The sequence below is a fragment of the Hyperolius riggenbachi genome, chromosome 2, assembly GCF_040937935.1.
Source record: "Hyperolius riggenbachi isolate aHypRig1 chromosome 2, aHypRig1.pri, whole genome shotgun sequence".
NCBI lineage: Eukaryota > Metazoa > Chordata > Amphibia > Anura > Hyperoliidae > Hyperolius > Hyperolius riggenbachi.
Window position 1 is genome coordinate 436825359 of NC_090647.1, and position 16710 is coordinate 436842068.

Sequence of the window (16710 nt, forward strand, 5' to 3'; positions counted from 1 at the left end):
TGCCTTTAAAAACTGATCCCTTCCACTGATCAGTTTTCCATCCGTGCCAGTGTGAACCAGCCCTTACTCTAGTGGTAACATATATTTTTAGACTTGATTTAAAGTGGAACTTCAGTCTAAACAAACATACTGTCATTAAGTTACATTAGTTATGTTAATTAAAATAGATATATAATCTCTCACCCACCCTGTTTTAAAAGAACAGGCAAATGTTTGATTTCATGAGGGCAGCCATCTTTTTGGTTGAAAGGAGGTGACAGGGAGCATGAGACACAGTTCCATCTGTCCTGTGTGCTGATCACCCCTCCCAGTTGCTAGGCAACGTGAATAACAACATAGGAAATCCCATCATGCTCTGCACAGCATCGGGGGAAAAAAGCCCAGGCTTTTTTTCTTTAATGGGTGGAGCTTAGCTAAAAATGCAGCTAAAATGATGCTTTGGTAAGAAAAACAAAGTTCTGATGCTGTGAAACTGTTAAAGAAACACCAAGCCTTTTCAGTTCTGCTGAGTAGATTTTTAGTCCGGAGGTTCACTTTAAGGGTTAAAGTTAGTGTTAGCATTACAGTAAGGATTCAGATTAGTGTTAAGCTTACTGCAAAGGTTGTAGCTCCATTTTAATATTTTTGGGGGCTCCGCTACGATGACCGGAGCTAAAATTGTACTTCCTGGAATCAAATAGCGTGGAACCTGGCTGCATTATTTATAGTACACAGACATTATTGTGTTTCCAGTATGCTATATACTTTCAACGGATCTGTCATACTTCTAAATGTGACTTTCATTTTTTTTTTTAGTGTCAGCGCCTCACATTTTTGTGCTTTTTTTTACCCAACGAAAACACATTTTTTCCCAATCAGAGTACATAGTTGCATCTAATAGACCCTGGAAAGGCATTTAAATGCACCCAGAATGAATAAATGCATTTGTGATGTTTCTGACAAATGCATGGGAGAAAATTAGATTACATCTTAGGACCTAGAATGTCTCCTTAATTTGAAATGCATGTGTAACTGAATCTCATCATTTTATTTCCCCATTTATATAGTGCAGTTATATTATGCAGCACTTACAGAGATGCTTTAGTAAAGCAAATATCCAGTGGCAAGCAGTGGGGCTACAATGTGCTTCCTTCCAATATCCATCTGTATAGAGAGTTTAAAAACTGATATGTTTCCTTGCACAGGGCTGGATGCTGGAAGGGAACACAGTGTAACTCCATTGCTTTCCATTGCAGTTTCGTCAGTCTCCAGTTAACCATCAACAATGGCAACATGAATGTTGTTCCTATAAACATTTGTCATCTAAAACCTTAGTCATTGTAGGGAAATGGCCCTTCCTGGCCCCATACTAGATTTAGCATAAACACAGAGATTGGAGAACAGTGGGCTTAATGATATGATCGTGAGGCATCATATAGTCTAAAGCAGGCCTGAGCAGACTACGGCCCGCAGGCCGGATTTGGCCCGCAGGTGCTATAAATGCGACCCACTGATAGGGAGCTGCATTCACCTCCTTTCCCCTTCTCCCTCCCACCATTCTTTAAAATATACAGGAATGATCGATTTAGTGAGTTACACCCAATCACTCCTTGGCCACACAAGTCCAGAGAGAGGGAGGGCGCAAGAAGGATCGGGCCACATTCAAAAGGAATGAGGCGCACTTGTAAATAAAGTTTGCCCTCCTCTCGGACAATACACTAGATGGAACTTATCCAAGGTGGTCATTCTGTGCCATCTGTAATGTGTGTACATATCTCCCCTGAAGTCAGTTAAAGATCTGCCCTTTTAATGACAATGTCCATCAAGTACATTGTTCCCCCCTCCAATGTCTGCCAGAAGTTAATCCATTGTGTGCTGTATCATCCTTCCTCCTCCTCTCCCCATAGCAACAGTACGCATCAACCTGATACACAAGAGAAATGCACCTGTACATCACTCGTTTCCCACAGTACCACCTGAAGGGTGTAGCTTTATCCCAAGAGGTGACACTAATAGTGCATGTGTAAATGTATCTTAAGGCTTTACTTCAATTCACTTTTCTCCTGAGTTTTCTTCCAGAAGATAATTTATAATCATATAAATAATCAGCACCTAACAATTGAAAAGTCGATAAAAATGTAATATTAAACTGTTTTAAAAGTGTGAAAACATCACCTGTGAAAAAAAAATTAGAACTCGATGAACTCGATGGACGTATGTCTTTTTTCAACCAAAATAACTATGTAAATTGAAGAGGGGTCTAAGTCACTCTTAGATATCTTCAGGTGTTAAGAGGTTAAACACCAGCATGTGAAAGGATGGAACAAAAGTTAGTGAGAGAGAGTGGGCTCCTATAACTTGGTACCATTCTGCCAATGCAGCTTACCCATGTTTCAGCTCAATCAGTGGGGACCTTTTCTGTAAAAATGCAATATTACTATTCCAGCACTATGCAGAATAGTAACGTTTAAAGGCTTTCTAAGCATTGTCTTACATGGTATGGCTCAAGATAAAGCTTACAAGCTGACTGTAGAAAAGGGACATTGCCCAAAAACTTGAAGCATTGGATGTAGGGCCAGAAGAACCGCCATAGCAGTTGTTATGGGGCACTTGTTATATGGAGGCCATGAGGCTGCACTTGTTATATTTGGTGCATGATAAGTACACATGAGGCTGCAATGGTTTAACTGGAGTCTGCACTTAATATATATGGACAGTAAGTTGAGAGGAAAATATGCAACACTTGTTATATGGGGAACAGGAGGCTACACGTTAAATGAGGGCCATCAAGCTGTGCTTGCCGTAATGGAGCCATGAGAGTATACTTGTCATATCCGGAATATAACAAGCATACTCTCATGGCTCCCATATAGGTTGCAGATCACATGGGAACCATGATACCTTACTTGTTTTATGAGGACATAAGGCTTTATGGAGTGTATAAGTCTATATTTTGGGTGGGAAGGTAGGGGGGCATGACACAGCAAGTGCATTTGTTGGGGATGGGGCAGGGCCGGTTCAAGTAACAATGGGGCCCTAGGGCAAAATTAGCCTGGGGGCCCCCCAACAGACACCCCCCGACCAAAAAGCGTCATTAGAAGCCCTTTGTTGCAGCCAAACTTCCCCCCTGGGCTCCTGAGCTGGCTGCTGACCCTCCCCCAATCACCTCCCAACTTAACAGCCCTTTCCAGAGTCCCTGGGGAGAAACAGTTAAGATGGGCAGGGACATCTTGGGGGCCCCTACAGGCTCTGGGGCCCTGGGGCAGCTGCCTATTTTTTCCTATGGTAGCTCCGGCCCTGGGATGGGGGGCAGTTCAAAATGTGGCTCCTTAGTACTAATTACAGTACTGATCAGATGCCAATTTTTGATCAGGAAGATGATGCAGACAGGTGTGCAAGGCCTGGTGATTTCCCAGCACTGAGTGTCTTGGGCTCAAAATATTAGAATGTCTAATATAAATCCAAATAATCAAGTAATATTTCATCTAGTGGCTCTAATCTAACCCGAACTACAACCCCTTGAATTCTACCTTATCTGTAGCATCCTCTCACTCCGCCCCTTCCATCCAGGGCTGTGCCTGACCCCAACTTCCTACCTCTACTATACTTATTAGCTGACACCTTTGTAAACGCGTGCTGTAATTAAAGTGCATGAGATTTGTGTGCCGCCGGTGCCACCATAGGGCGTAATAGGAATTACGGCTATAGCGGAACACACTGAGTAACTTTGGCGCTGTCAGAAGACGGAGCAGAAGTTACATTTAGAACACTGTATTTCAGCCTCCAGCAATAGCTGGAAGCCGAATTACATCATTCCCCACTATCCACGTTGACCTAGAGGGGGAATAGTAATTAACACCGCCGTGAACTTGTGCAGCAGCAGGATAAGCCATACCGGCTGTATCCTGCAACCAAGGCTCCTGGCAGCCAATTCATATTTATGCTTTGTAAACTGCAAGTTGCAATAGTCTTCTAATCCCCACTCTTTGCCTAATGCTAACTTTAATGCTTAAACTCATGCCTATACTTAATTCATTATCCAAACTATTGATATTACTAAGTTAAACAGAAGGTATCACCTTATGTTAGCTATTAACCCTAACTTAACACTAGCACTATCTTACAGCCTACTACACTAAACTATGTAAGAATGTAAACTCAAATCTTTCCTGACCTTATTGTTTGTGAATACTTGCAAAATGTATTTACCTGGATGAAAAGGCCTGATATTTTGGTTCCTGATTATCATAACACAATGATGAGCTGCCAGCATGAACTGCTAACTGATAAGATGTGAATCATCCCCTAGAAGAAAAAGTGAATTGGATTGGGCCCATTGTCCTGCAGTATACCCACTATTACAGCATAAGTATCGCAAAAAGTAAAACAAATAAAATAAAATGAACAGTGCTGATTATTGGCTGGGCATACTTACATTTTAAACAGTTTTAATCAGTGGTGTTCTGTCCATATTGTTTACCATAGCAAGAGGAGCTATAGTGGTTTTCATGTGAGAATGGGAGTAGATGCCCTATTACTCTCCTCCCCACTCCACAAATTAACCCACCACTGCTGTCAAGTATTACTCCTCCTCCATGTCTTCCTGCAGCCTCCCCCACACCCCAACAAACCTAAAATACTATCTTATCAGTGTATTTTGCAGTGACCCCCAAACCCCCTCATCCAGCATGCTAGCATATAAATACTGTTTTCTCTCCATGTCCCAGCATTCTCTCACCATAAGCCTCCCAGAGCATAAATTACTATCCCCCAACAGCTGGAATCAGTCCGATCTGATGGGTAGCCTAGAATGATGGAACACTGGCACTATGGTGATCACTTGTACGGTGCCTTCACAATAAGTGTTCACTGCAAGCATCAGATCAGGCTAAGGGCCCTTTTACACTTAATCAGTTGGTGTGAGTTAGTGTGTGTTAGTATGCGTTAGTACGTGTTTTTTCCATAGCAGTGTATTGGGAAGAAGATTTCAGTTAAAACGCGTTAAGTGTAAAAGAGTCCATAGGAAAACATGGGCATTACTTTGAAAATCAGTCTTCTTTCAGTTATATCTAAGAGCAACTGGTTAAGTGTAAAAGGACCCTAAGGAATTGTTTTTGTGAAGTGATATATTTTGCAATCTTCGTGTTATAGTGCAACCCTGCCATGGGAATATTCAAAATTCTCATTGTCTAAAAGCTGCCAGAGCATAACTGGATAGAGTACTGGTCAAGGGCTCTGCCTTTGACATGGGAGACCAGGGTTCGAATCCTGGCTAGGTCAAGTACCTATTCAGTAAGGAGTTCAAGGCAAGACTCCCTAACACTGCAGGGTGGCCTCTTGAGCGTGTCCCAGTGGCTGCAGCTCTTGAGCGCTTTGAGTCCGACAGGAGAAAAGCGCTATACAAATGTTCAGATTATTATTATTATTATTATTAACTGTAAAATTAGACAGTCACCATGGGTGGTGCTGCTTGTAGTTGGGTTTAAGTTAGGCAGAGTAAAACCTTGTTGTCTTTTAGTGATTCTGCAGATTGCCCATATCTAAAAACGTAAGAAATCACTACTCCGAAAAGACAATGTATGATAACATGAATAATATTTATGTACGTATCACCAAGACATCAAATACATTTTTGCTGTTGAGCCTTTGGTCACATGGCCTGGGCTACCTTTCTTTAGGACTTAGAGAATTGCCTCACCAGCAAGTAATACATTACAGAGTCCCTTTGTCTCCTGCAATGGCTTATGGGAGAAAGCTACTCCCAGATTGCTACTCACCCTCCCATACAGCAGATCTATGGAAGGCAACCCATGGCCACCAGGGCTCTCAGAGAGTGCAGGAAGGAACGTGGCACAGTCACGGGATTGAGGAGAATCCTACTAACATGACCTCAACGTTAAACATAAAGAATCTGAGCATATTGAAGAGAGGTTTCAAAAAAGTAACAAAATACAGTAAGATATGAGAAGCATATAATCAATACAAAATATATAGCAGGCTGATTAAGCAACATGCTAGTAATATGAAAACTGACAACATAGCTAAACAACACAAATGATCAAAGAGTAGGGATGTTAAGCATTTTTTGAAGCAATTGCTTTTGAAATATTATTGCATGCTGGAATTTTACAGTGTATAGTTTATATACGGTAAGTATATTAATATGCACTGTAGTTTTTTTTCTAAATGATTTCAACCTGACTTTGACAATAGAGCCATTATACAATCAACTTTCAGCACATAGTATTGTTCTGCTTTCATCATAATTTTCAACTTTAACTAGCAGAACAACTTTGCTTCAGATATGTTTGTAAGAGGATGCATTATTGTCTTTTAAAGAACACATTTCAGTATATTGATTATATTCAACTAATGATCATTTGTAATTTGCCATGCTATACAATCACACCAAACAAACAACTGAAGGTAATTTCTGGGGAAGCAGGAAATTTGGGTGTCTGGGGCTAATGGACTATCTAGGCGCCCCATAGGCGCTAATGCAAAATATCGGCTATTGGGTGCCAAAAGCAGAAATTTGGGTGCCCAATAAGTAGCAGGTGCCAGGCCCGTCCAACCAACATTTTTTCCTTTGAGAATTATCATTTTGAAATTCGTTTTGAGAATTATCATTTTGTAAATTATCGATTTGAATTTTTTTTTATCATTTTGAAAATTGGTTTTGAGAATTATCATTTCGTAAATTATCATTTTGAAATTGAATTATTCTATCTATATATCTTATATTTTATATATCTTATATGCAGCGGAGGGTGGGGGTTTTAAGGTTAGGCATCAGAGAGGGGGTTTTAGAGAAGTTTTAGGGTTAGGGGTCAGGAAGGGAGGGGGGGGGGGGTTAGGGTTAGGCATCAGACAGGCAGGTTTTAGAGTTAGGTACCACCAGGGGGGTTAGGATTAGGCATCAGTAGAGGGAGGGCTTTGCATGAGAGTAGGGTTAGGTTTAGTTGTAGTAAAATACTGGTAATATTTACCACTGTTTTACGCTCCTCATTAGGACTGTAAATATTTATTTGTTTTCATTGTTATACACAATATTTCCCTATTTCGCCTTAACCCAGGGCTCTTTTTAATATTTACTATTCTAACTGAGATAAAGATAAAGAAATGCTTAAAAAAACATTGTTATTATTTCATATATGTCTTATAAAGAGCTGTACACTTTTATTTTGAAAATAATAAAAATTTTATGTGACAAAAAAAACAACATTGTTATAGACAATATTTTCCAATTTCGGCTACACTCCATGCTCTTTTTTTCCTGATGCCCTTATTTATAGCCTAGTAACCAGATTCAAACTCTGATACCACAACTGCAATTTTGTCAGTATTACACATGGTTGACATGCTAATAATTACGGGTTGCATGCAGATATAATGCAAATTGTACACAGCTTACAATGCAATTGGGCCAATCATATTTGGCAGGAAGAACATTTGATTGGCCAAATTTCAAGCTGCATACAGTTTGCATTGCATTTTCATTGGCTACCTACAACCCAAACATTTCAATTTAAACTCCTCACCTTATCATACAAAACTCTATGTAAGTTGACACCTCCTTACACTTTCTCATTAATCTCCAGATACCATCCCACCTGGAATCCTCGCTCTTCCCATGAGACCCTCTTGTCCTCCTCTCCCTCCAGCATCCGGGACTTCTCACAAGCATCACCTCTCCTTTGGAACGCTCTCCCTCAGCCTGTCCATCATGCTCCGAGCCTGGAAGCCTTCAAACGTACTCTCAAAACACACATGTTCAGAAAAGCCTATAATTTGCTATAGGTCGCACTGGAGGTTCACTGCCTCATCTGCTAACCCGTGTGTCTGTTTCTCTAATGTCTACAACCCACTATCCTCTAGATTGTAAGCTCACAAGGGCAGGGACCTCCTCCTAGTGTTTCTTATTCTGCTGTAATTTATCATGTGTACCAGTATTAGTGATGTCTCAAACCACACATCAATTATGTATGTATTTGTTTTGCTGTATGTCTGTATTGTACGGAGTTTTGAAAGACTCATGCATCTATGCTCCCCACTGTTTGTTTTGTTCGATGTACAGCGCCACAGAGGATGTTGGAGCTAAATAATAATAATGCTAACTGGAGTTTCTTAAAATCCCACTTACTATCATTCTGGAACTATGTGCCTGATTATGACACTTTAATTTAATAAAAAAAAAAAACACTGAGTCACATTTCCTTTTTACTTTAAGTGTACACTCATTAACACATCGCTTCTATAATATCAGTTTCACCACATCTTAAAACACTCAGATCTCTTTTCAGTTTGGCCAGACAGGTGGATAACTATATTTAAATTATATTGCCATTTGGCGACCATGTTTAATTGAGATTTATTTGCTAGCTGGGCCTGAAGACCAAATGCCGGCATCATTCTGCACATACACAAGTAACAGATGTCTTCATGTCATGTACAGTGACTGTAACAGTACAGTATTGGACAAGAAGACCTGCACAAAATGCTATATCCAACACGTCTAAATTATATAGATGCATTATGTGCCTTAAACACTGTTTCCTGCAATGTTATCATTATCTGTCCTGACAGTCCCAGTGTTGTCTAGTTAAGTGCCTGTACAATGTCTATTTTCTGTCTTTCAGCAATCAGTTTCTATTTTACGTTTGGGGATATTTTTAAGTATTCTTTTTTGTTTGCAGAAGAATAATCACCAAGGTCTAATTTAGTCACAAAAGCTGCAAATCATCCAAAATAACAAATTGTCACCATGTATTAGGAATCAAAAGAAACTTTGTCTCAGAACGCATTCTAGTTTTGTGATGATCACCCTTGTATTTTCCTTTTTCTATTAAATGTTTAAAAATGACAAACATCACTATCATTTCCTGTAGGAAAAAAAAGAAAAAAGGAGCCACAATCTTAAATAGAAGCATAAATTGTTATAGATCAGTACTAACAACTGAATAAGGAAATTGTATAGGAGCTCATATGTATGTAATAATACAGTTCTGATCCTGTAGCTGCATATTTGCTTTAAAAAATGTGTATATTAATCTTAAGTAAATCCAGAAAAGGATTAAGATGAAATGTGGCCATTGTAAGATAGCAGTTTTTCCCCACCCCTGATGGTCACCTGGCTTTTTTAGAAAGATTTGGTGGGAGATAGCATCCACCAGGCCCCTAGACTTTCTCCAGGCCCAAGGCAACTGCCTAGGATGCTTTGTGGATGATCCAGCTCTGGATAAAGCCAACTCCACCCAAAAGTAAATATTTCAATTTTAAGTGGCTCCTGAAAAACTGTTACTGTAGTTATTTCTCAGTCATGTGACAGCCAATCTTTTCCAATGAATTCTGCTAAAATGTAGAACTGAGCAAATGATTTGAAAGTTGGTATGCATTGCAGAGTATACCAAGGATGGTTTCATATTACTCTACTTTTAATAATATAAGTATAATAACATTTTTGTTGAAGAGCCTTGGTCTCGTATTTGCTTTACCTGCGTATTGAAGGGTTATTGGAGTAGCCCAGCTGAGATCCACCACACGGTCATCGTACAAGACTATGGGAAATAGGAATCCAGAGGCCATGCACGTCTCTGCTTGTGTCCGCTTGGAGTTATCCATGATTTAATCACTGCTACTGCAGTTTCATGCTTTACCCTTCTTTAGCTCCATACTACCTGGTAGATGGATTGGGGAACATTCAGCGACACGACACGACAAACGAGCATTCCCCTATTCATCTTCCTACCTGCGGGAACATGAGACATCCTTCAACGGCACACAACAGGTGTAAATGAGAATTCAAATGATCGCGACACTTTTGACGGGAGTCATTGGGGTTCTTAACCACCCTGGCGTTCTGATTAAATCGCCAGGGTGGCTGCGGGAGGGTTTTTTTTTAATAAAAAAAAAACTATTTCATGCAGCCAACTGAAAGTTGGCTGCATGAAAGCCCACTAGAGGGCGCTCCGGAGGCGTTCTTCCGATCGCCTCCGGCGCCCAGAATAAACAAGGAAGGCCGCAATGAGCGGCCTTCCTTGTTTTGCTTAGATCGTCGGCATAGCGACGAGCGGAGTGACGTCATGGACGTCAGTCGACGTCCTGACGTCTGCCACCTCCGATCCAGCCCTTAGCGCTGGCCGGAACTTTTTGTTCCGGCTACGCTGGGCTCAGGCGGCTGGGGGGACCCTCTTTCGCCGCTGCTCGCGGCGGATCGCCGCAGAGCGGCGGCGATCAGGCAGCACACGCGGCTGGCAAAGTGCCGGCTGCGTGTGCTGCTCTTTATTTGATGCAAATCGGCCCAGCAGGGCCTGAGCGGCAGCCTCCGGCGGTGATGGACGAGCTGAGCTCGTCCATACCGCCCAGCTGGTTAATTAAAGATCCGTCATGACAGTCATAATTGCCATACGTTGCGAAAGGTCGTTTACTTAATTGTGCACACATACCCACATAGCAATATCACTGAAATGATTGCTCGATGTGCAAAAAATCCCCATTCTATTCATTGTGTGGTAAGACTTTATGCACGTAATCCTGCTTAACACAGCCTATTGCATACACTCCATATAGCCAGGGTTCAATAAATGTTTCTCCTAAGTTTTCCCACAGAAGATGTTGCCCCAATTCATCTATAAAATACATTTTCAGCACCTAATAAGTGAAAATTGCTAAAAAGTATGGAAATAATCATAAGTACATTTTGGATGACTTGTTTTGAGTTCTGTTTTACCTCTTGAGGCTAAACGGGTATTTTCTTGATATGATATGAAAATACCTCCTGTGAGAAAACTAAGGAGAAAAGTTTATTGAACAAGGGCGAATATCTTAAGGCTTGTACCCACCTCCCGATTTTCCTGACTCCTTAATAGGTTTACTCTAACTATGACTAAGGGCAGATTGTAGGCCTAATACGCGTCAGTTGATCCTGTGGTTTTAGTGCACTTTTGTCTTGTGGATTTTTTCATCAAGCCAAGACTGGTTTGCGGATCCTTCCTTGTTTGCTGATTTTCCTGATGACCAGCAATTTTTTGAGCAACGAGTGGTCATTTCGGTGATCTAGCGACATGGGTACAGGCGCACACTTTAGCGTCCTGCACGATAACGACCGTCACAGCGGATTGGATCTTTAAGACCCCGACGACTCCCACGCAAAGTACTGCGATCACTCGTGGTCTCGTTCTCGCCCATTGTGTGCCGTTGCAATACGTTGCACATACCTGCCGGCAGAAAGACGGATCAGGGAGCACGTGTCGTGGTAGGATGTCGTTGTGATCCATCTTCCTGCACCGCGAGGTGAGTATTCAGCTTTAGATTACCCATTTAGTTTATGATGACCCAAAACAACTAATATTTTGTGAGGGACCGAAAGGAACCTAAAAACTCCCTTACTAAAAAAAAAAGAAAAAAATTAAAAGTATAAATGTGCATTCTTCTGTAATTATTCAAAAATACCTTCTGTTTAAAAAAAAGTCTGCTCTCCAGCTACTACTACTGCAGAGTCGCCTGTTCCATCAGCACCATGACAACATTTTTACTCATGATAAATGAGTACATTTGAAATCGGCGCCGGTAGACTTGGGCGCAGGATACAGCAGTATATGGCTGATCCTGCTTCTGCACAAGTCCGGGCCGATTTAATTACTATTCCCCCTCCAGGGGAGCAGCGATGAAAAGCACTGCTCCGTGATAAATGAATGTATAACTTATTATGCACAGTATAAAAAAGTAAGCTAAGTCTAGCACTTTTCAGCACCTTTAAAAGCAGTCAGGAGACTTACACCATTAAGTACCTAACATCCTTGTGCTTATTTGTGGTGCATGCAAACTCCTACATGCAGCATTTTGGTGAAATGATGTCCATCCTCCAAAGATTCCTTGGGACCAAAAAAAAAAAACCCTGCACCTGCGCTTTAAAAGACCATGTGTCTGACCTGCTGTTCTTATTGCAGAAGTGTGAACAACCCTAATTACTCACACATGGTGCAAGAAAAACAAACATATAAGGTCTGTTAGCTTAACAGCAGTAAATACAAACAGGGGAGTGAGTAAAGTTACATAGTAACATTAGATGATCATTGACAGTTTGTGGACAGATAACAAAATGATCACATATCTGCACTAGATTTACTGACCTGCCTATCAGACACTTCCCTGGTCAAGAATATTCAGGATATATTTTCATAACTTAAATGGAATGTTAACTGTAAAAAAATGCCTAGTCACTTACCTAGAGCTTCTTCCAGCCCCCTGAAGTTCTCCTGCTCCATCGCCATCATTTCGCATTCTGCTATTCCCCTTTCTCCATGCTCCTTCTCTACCGTACCCCTGCAGTCAGGAGCATTTTGCACATGTGCGGAAGCAATTTTTGCTTACTCCTGGTCACGGGATTGTGTTGGAGGAGGTGCGCGGCACGTGGCCGCACATGAGGGGATCAGAGGCAGACACCAGGGGAACCGAGAAGTGTGGTATGACGATGAGGGACCAGGAAGACTTCAGGCAGCTAGAAGAAGCCCCAGGTAAGTAAATGGGCTTTTTTCAATTAAAGTTTCCTAAGATGTCCATACACTTATCAATTCCCTACTGGAACCTATTAAAAAATGTATGTGCTGTGTGTAGTGATTCCGATCAGAGATGAATCATCCGTTCATAAGGTAAGTGTAATCTGTAAGTGTATGGGGACCTTAAGTACCAGCATAAACATTAGTGACAAATGTTCACATAATTGATTTGCAAGTCTCTGATTGGCCGGTCATGTTTATGTATCTTGTCTGTTTCCTATGTAAGCTAAGCATTGAGCTTGATAGATCGGCAGGTAGTGTAGGTTCATCCAGGCAGGGCCGGTTCAAGTAACAATTGGGCCCTAGGGCAAAATTAGCCTGGGGGCCCCCCAACAGACACTTCCCGACCAAAAAGCGCCATTAGAGGCCCTTTGTTGCAGCCAAATTTCCCTCTTGGGCCCCTGAGCTGGCTGCTGACCCTCCCCCAATCACCTCCCAACTTAACAGACTCTGCAGAGTCCCTGGGGAGCAACAGTTAAGATGGTGAGGGACACCTTGGGGGCCCCTACAGGCTCTGGGGCCCTGGGGCAATTGCCCATTTTTTCCTATGGTAGCTCCGGCCCTGCATCCAGGATATGGAGTTTAAGTCCCCCAGTCTTCATCAGAGCATCTTTCCTGAGATAATGGACTAGTAACCCCAGTGGCCACTGAATTATTTGTTACTAAGGAGTCCTGGGTCATGGCACCCGGGCTTTTCCCACTGACAACCAGATGGAACAGGCGACTCTGCAGTAGTAGTAAATGGTACTAGGAGAAGAAACACAGAGACAACGGGAGCCCAAATTGTGCAGTATGTCATAGATGAATGGGTAGGTATAGGTGTTCAAAAAAGGGAATACTCACAAAGGTGGGTTGCACACGGGGCAACCGACCACTTAAAGCAGGTGGAGTGTCTTATACCGGACTCCACTCAGGTATGCCAGCAATCCTGGAGACGGTCGCTCTCTAGTTGAAAAACCTCATGCACTCTAAAACTGTGAGGTGGTGTTGGTTCCACCTCAAGGTTAGGTGTATGGGACTCCCCTCACCAACCCGTGGGGGGGGGGGGGGAGTATAACACAGAAGGGAGTAAAGAGGCACCCCAAACACGGCTGTTAGATTGCATTAGCACTTTATTTGGCCTGAGGAAATGGGTGAGATCCCACGAAACGCGTTGCCTGTGCTTGTTAATAAATATTTTCTACTCTAAGTGAGTTGTCTTCTATGAGGTAAGCCACCTCAAGCTTTATTTTTAAATGTGTTTTTAAACTTTTTATACTTCATTGGGCGCCTCTTTACCCCCTTCTCTGCAGTAGTAGTGGCTGGGGAGCAGACTTATGGTAGAGCAGAGGAGTCATGTCACAGCCTACATTAGTGGCTGGGGGAAGATACACTTGAGCAGAAGACAGGGCAGAGGTCAAGGCAGGCAGCAAACATGGCAGGTCAGGAAACAATTAGAGCAATGGTTCAGTAAACAAGTATAGGCAGGTAAGCTGGGTCACAAATGGAGCAGAAAATAAGGAGTGGGGACCTTGTGTACCAGCATAAACATTAGTGACAAATGTTCACATAATTGATTTGCAAGTCTCTGATTGGCCGGTCATGATTATGTATCTTGTCTGTTTCCTATGTAAGCTAAGCATTGAGCTTGATAGATCGGCAGGTAGTGTAGGTTCATCCAGGCAGGGCCGGTTCAAGTAACAATTGGGCCCTAGGGCAAAATTAGCCTGGGGGCCCCCCAACAGACACTTCCCGACCAAAAAGCGCCATTAGAGGCCCTTTGTTGCAGCCAAATTTCCCTCTTGGGCCCCTGAGCTGGCTGCTGACCCTCCCCCAATCACCTCCCAACTAAACAGACTCTGCAGAGTCCCTGGGGAGCAACAGTTAAGATGGTGAGGGACACCTTGGGGGCCCCTACAGCCTCTGGGGCCCTGGGGCAATTGCCCATTTTTTCCTATGGTAGCTCCGGCCCTGCATCCAGGATATGGAGTTTAAGTCCCCCAGTCTTCATCAGAGCATCTTTCCTGAGATAATGGACTAGTAACCCCAGTGGCCACTGAATTATTTGTTACTAAGGAGTCCTGGGTCATGGCACCCGGGCTTTTCCCACTGACAACCAGATGGAACAGGCGACTCTGCAGTAGTAGTAAATGGTACTAGGAGAAGAAACACAGAGACAACGGGAGCCCAAATTGTGCAGTATGTCATAGATGAATGGGTAGGTATAGGTGTTCAAAAAAGGGAATACTCACAAAGGTGGGTTGCACACGGGGCAACCAACCACTTAAAGCAGGTGGAGTGTCTTATACCGGACTCCACTCAGGTATGCCAGCAATCCTGGAGACGGTCGCTCTCTAGTTGAAAAACCTCATGCACTCTAAAACTGTGAGGTGGTGTTGGTTCCACCTCAAGGTTAGGTGTATGGGACTCCCCTCACCAACCCATGGGGGGGGGGGGAAGTATAACACAGAAGGGAGTAAAGAGGCACCCCGAACATGGCTGTTAGATTGCATTAGCACTTTATTTGGCCTGAGGAAATGGGTGAGATCCCACGAAACGCGTTGCCTGTGCTTGTTAATAAATATTTTCTACTCTAAGTGAGTTGTCTTCTATGAGGTAAGCCACCTCAAGCTTTATTTTTAAATGTGTTTTTAAACTTTTTATACTTCATTGGGCGCCTCTTTACCCCCTTCTCTGCAGTAGTAGTGGCTGGGGAGCAGACTTATGGTAGAGCAGAGGAGTCATGTCACAGCCTACATTAGTGGCTGGGGGAAGATACACTTGAGCAGAAGACAGGGCAGAGGTCAAGGCAGGCAGCAAACATGGCAGGTCAGGAAACAATTAGAGCAATGGTTCAGTAAACAAGTATAGGCAGGTAAGCTGGGTCACAAATGGAGCAGAAAATAAGGAGTGGGGACCTTGTGTACCAGCATAAACATTAGTGACAAATGTTCACATAATTGATTTGCAAGTCTCTGATTGGCCGGTCATGATTATGTATCTTGTCTGTTTCCTATGTAAGCTAAGCATTGAGCTTGATAGATCGGCAGGTAGTGTAGGTTCATCCAGGCAGGGCCGGTTCAAGTAACAATTGGGCCCTAGGGCAAAATTAGCCTGGGGGCCCCCCAACAGACACTTCCCGACCAAAAAGCGCCATTAGAGGCCCTTTGTTGCAGCCAAATTTCCCTCTTGGGCCCCTGAGCTGGCTGCTGACCCTCCCCCAATCACCTCCCAACTTAACAGACTCTGCAGAGTCCCTGGGGAGCAACAGTTAAGATGGTGAGGGACACCTTGGGGGCCCCTACAGGCTCTGGGGCCCTGGGGCAATTGCCCATTTTTTCCTATGGTAGCTCCGGCCCTGCATCCAGGATATGGAGTTTAAGTCCCCCAGTCTTCATCAGAGCATCTTTCCTGAGATAATGGACTAGTAACCCCAGTGGCCACTGAATTATTTGTTACTAAGGAGTCCTGGGTCATGGCACCCGGGCTTTTCCCACTGACAACCAGATGGAACAGGCGACTCTGCAGTAGTAGTAAATGGTACTAGGAGAAGAAACACAGAGACAACGGGAGCCCAAATTGTGCAGTATGTCATAGATGAATGGGTAGGTATAGGTGTTCAAAAAAGGGAATACTCACAAAGGTGGGTTGCACACGGGGCAACCAACCACTTAAAGCAGGTGGAGTGTCTTATACCGGACTCCACTCAGGTATGCCAGCAATCCTGGAGACGGTCGCTCTCTAGTTGAAAAACCTCATGCACTCTAAAACTGTGAGGTGGTGTTGGTTCCACCTCAAGGTTAGGTGTATGGGACTCCCCTCACCAACCCGTGGGGGGGGGGGGGGAAGTATAACACAGAAGGGAGTAAAGAGGCACCCCGAACATGGCTGTTAGATTGCATTAGCACTTTATTTGGCCTGAGGAAATGGGTGAGATCCCACGAAACGCGTTGCCTGTGCTTGTTAATAAATATTTTCTACTCTAAGTGAGTTGTCTTCTATGAGGTAAGCCACCTCAAGCTTTATTTTTAAATGTGTTTTTAAACTTTTTATACTTCATTGGGCGCCTCTTTACCCCCTTCTCTGCAGTAGTAGTGGCTGGGGAGCAGACTTATGGTAGAGCAGAGGAGTCATGTCACAGCCTACATTAGTGGCTGGGGGAAGATACACTTGAGCAGAAGACAGGGCAGAGGTC